The 4,062-nt window shown below is 48.9% G+C and overlaps 1 protein-coding gene across 1 annotated transcript in view; it reads right to left on the reverse strand.

Annotated features, from left to right (window-relative positions):
* NCALD (neurocalcin delta) overlaps positions 1–2,624 on the reverse strand; it is a 52,082-nt gene extending 49,458 nt beyond the window's left edge. Inside the window, exon 1 of the mRNA XM_057366293.1 lies at positions 2,506–2,624. The gene's annotated coding sequence lies outside the window, so the exon portion shown is untranslated. The remainder of the gene's footprint in view (positions 1–2,505) is intronic.
* Between the last annotated feature and the right edge of the window lie 1,438 nt (positions 2,625–4,062).

Consider the following 4,062-nt stretch of genomic DNA (forward strand, 5'->3'; position numbering starts at 1 on the left):
CTGCAGACTCTGGCACTGCCTGGTAGCTGCCTGCCTGCCTGCAATGCATCCATTCTCATCTCTAGGGAAAAATCGGTCAAAGCCTGGTATTGGGATGCCCAAAGCCCCAAAAGACTCATCAGRAGGGGGCAGAGCCGTCACTCTGCCAGGCAGGATGCTCCCTGTGCAACCTCAGTGGCACTCACCAGCTTCCCATGCAACACTGCCCCTCAGACCGCTTCCCACAACATGTCCAGGACCCTTCTGCTGAAACATGAATCCTCCTCTCTAAGATCAATTTAGAGCAATTTAGAGCCTTTTGAAGACTTCCTCAGTATCACTAAAGAGAGATAAGCCCATTCTATCTGGAGATGAGGAACCCATTTTTAAGGTACTTCTAATGAGCAGWAGTTGCAACAATTATTTGTCCCCACACAGGTGTTTTCAAGGCATCAAATGCTCCAGGATACTGTAGTCACACCTAAATGAATGAGCAAAAGCCTCAGCCTACACTGAGCATCACAGCCACATTGATGACTCAAACCTGGGAGGTGGCGACAGCTACACACAGAATCAAATCCTGCAGACACGAGGGCGAAYGACTTCTCTTGAATGGCAGGTGCCACTCAGCTCAAATCTGTCCCATACTCCATGCCTTGGTCCCTCTGCAGACTCACCCAGCAGCATCAGCTGGTGAACAAGCAGACCTCARAGGGTGGTGGGTTGTACCGACCACCTCCCCCTGTCCTCCCCTCCTACCCCACCTCCACAGTCTGGGGACTCACATGCAGGTGGAGAGGGACACACTGCCACCAGCTGAAGCACAGCTCTGCATAGCTGGAGAGCAGCCGTGCCCAGCTCAGCCCAGGTGGGTCACCCGGACAGGGACACCGAGAGCCCCCTCACGCCACGGGGCACCAACACCTCCGCCAAAGCTGCGAGGCTCCTGCAAACCTCGGTTAAACTCATCCATGAGGAGCCATGCGAGATTCCTCATGCACTGCTGCAGTGGCATCAGGTGAAGAATTCAATAAAGACCATTTGAAATATTTCAGCCCCCCAAAACAATCATGTTTTAGGCTCAAGAGTTGAACTGGAAAGAACTGATGAGGTAACACAGTGTGAAACGGTTTAGATGTTTCAGATGTCTATCCTTGCTGTCTGCTAAGAACGCCAAATGCAGTGAAATCCAGAGCATTAATCCATAACTTCCTTAGAGAAGTGCCTTCAGTGTTAATGCCTGTCTTGGCTTTCCTTCTGAAACAATTACTTGTGCTGCATTTGATAACATTAGGATAATTTTCATAGATTTTTTTTTATCTTTTACTGCTCTGTGTTTTAAATTGTTTTGTAGCTCCACATGGTTTGAGACCAGCAGCTGCTTTAGAGAATCATTACCATTATCAATAAACCCTTTGAACTTTGGGAGAAAGGGAACAGGAGTATATAATTAGAGAAGATAAGAACGATCTAACATACTTTTCCAGGAAAGAACGCACACGATGCTTCAGCTGTAATCTGTTCTAAAAACGAATCTATATGTTCCCACACAAACAAACTCAGCCTGTGGCACTAAACTTCAGGAGCTCTGGGATCTCCTTCCCCACAACAGCCACCTCGGAGTTAGTGCAACAGAAACAGACTCAAACTCTCTCTTGTTTTTACAAAAAAGACCCAAATGGCATTTCATTTTTGAATCACTGTGGTGATTGAAAAATAATGCTGCTCATGCTGCAGTTCTTTTTTTAGCTATTCTAACTGCTCTCAATGCACAACAGGGGAAAAAAAAAAAAAAAGGAGAGAGAAAAAAAAGCCTGTGTGTGTGCCTGTGAGAAAAAATGATAAAAGCCTGTGTTACAGCAATGCTGCTCTCTTGGCATATTTCAGATCATTTTTCAGAAAGGTTTTGATTCTTTCCTCTGTAAACACTACACAGTCAAGAGAGCCGCGTGCCCCAGGAGAGGGGCAGAGAGCCCGGGGAGCGCGATGGGTGCGCGGTTCTCCGCGTGAACAAAGATGATTTAAATGCTCCAACTTTGAGAGCTGGATTTTAAGCTGTCCCTGGCTGCAATGACTGCTGGCTTCCCCCTCACCGGACACACTGGGTACAAACACGCCTGAACCGAGCAGCACTAAAAAACTACAAATTCCAACTGAGGTATAAAAACACAATGCCTAAACATCATTTCTTTTAACTCCCGAATGCATTAGCCCAGGATTACTCGTGTTCATTTATATTCYTAAAGTGTCAAATGAGAACGATATAATTTTATTCTCCTTTCATGGATCATTAATCTATATTTAACTCCGTTTTGCAGTCTGCACACAGAATTAGTAACTGGAAGCTGCTTTGCATTTATCTGATAGTGCTGGGCTTGTTCATCAAGGCAAACTTCCAGCCAAAACAAACAAGTGAAAAAAAAAATAATCAGCCACTGATACAAGCCGCTTTCTTTTCTATTTTTCTTTTTTTTAAGAAAAAAAAAATAAATCCAAACCCGATGAGAACATAAAGCAAATGGTTACCTCACGCTGTAGAAATGCAAGTTTTTAACAGTCCATGCTCTGGCAGCCCCTGAGACTCGGCAGCAGCGGCAGCAGCGGTGGCGGTGGCGGTGGCGGGGATGAGCCCAGCATCCAGCGCTCTCACACGGCTTTGCCGGCGCGGCCGGACCGCAGGCTCAGCCCCCAGCTGACGTCAAGGCGGCCGTCACATGGCCCGGGCCGGCCCAGGGAGCAATGGTTGTCCTGGCAACCCCAGCACTGCTCCGAAATTATTTCAATAGGTCATCTGTCAAACTGCGCGCACATCGGAGCCATCGCGGGCGCCCGGACAAGCCAAACACCGCGGGCTCGCTGGAGCTGCCTGCGCCGGGGGCTGCTCCCATCGCCGGCTCTGTTARCCCTGGAGATGGAAGAAAACGCGTCTCTCTTCCTCTTCCTCCCGCATCCCCAGCCTCCGGCAGAAAAAAGGGCATTATACACCTCGTTTGTCCAAGCGAAGGGGCAAAGAGCTGCCCACCGAGGGTGCTGGCTAGATAAAATTAGGGTCTTTCCAAATGACACGCAGCTGAAGTTTTATTCATAGCCACAGAGACATATTCTTGGTTGCCCACATCTGTGCCCAGAGTCGGGGCGAGGCACAGTGTCCGTGCTGCAGTGAGAGGGGCAGCAGCCACGCAGGGATATGGGCTGGCCCCCAGAGCTGCCTGGCCAGCTCGGTGTCGTGTCCCTTGGCCTTGGTGGCTGGTCCCTCTGCCAGCCTGCCCATGGTGCTTCTCCAGCTGCTCTCAGCAAAACATCACACAAAGCAGCGCCTGTCTCCATCTGGTTCCAGCTCACCTGTGCAGCCTCATCCTGCAGCAAGAGACCCAACACCAGTGTCTCAGATTTCCTTGTAACTCTGCTAAAATCCACTCCTTCCTCCAAATTTCCTTTTTCTTTCTCTCTCTGTTTCACCTTATCAGAGCCCCCCACAACACATGCATGTGCCAGGAGCAGGACACAGAAGATGATGGAGAAGGGAAAGACTTTTACCTGAGAGAAGCAGGGAGGAAAGACAGCGTCAGAAACAAGAAAATACTTTTGAGCTCATCTGAGTCAGTGATGATTATTGACCAGTGCCCAGGATATGAAGTACCAAGAATTGACTGCTATAGATGGCTCTGGTGAAGGATTTAAAGCCATATGGGATGAGAAAATACCAACACTGAGGCATCCCCAGCGAAAGTTGGTCTTGGCCCCTTTGCAGGAGGTAAAAGAGAAAATACTGGAAATTAAAAAATAACCTGAGATGGGGCACAAAGAGGTTCTGGAGAGGCCCAAGGCAGAGGGAGAATGGAAGGGACGTGGAACTACTGGGCAGTGGGAGGACCACTGAGCCAGATTTTCTTCCTCTGCCTCTCTCCCACATGTGAGGGCAGCAGGTGTTTGGGATATTTAGTGGAACATCAGGTCTGGATGAGTGGACAGTGAGGTGGAAAGACAACTGTCTGAARAGTGGAGCTCAGAAGGTTGTGATCAGTGACACAGGGTCTGGTTGGACCTATAGCTCATGGTGTTCCCCAAGGGTCAGTACTGAGA

Source organism: Malurus melanocephalus, unplaced genomic scaffold (assembly GCF_030028575.1).
Source record: "Malurus melanocephalus ecotype Western Australia unplaced genomic scaffold, MMel_1.1 scaffold_62, whole genome shotgun sequence".
NCBI lineage: Eukaryota > Metazoa > Chordata > Aves > Passeriformes > Maluridae > Malurus > Malurus melanocephalus.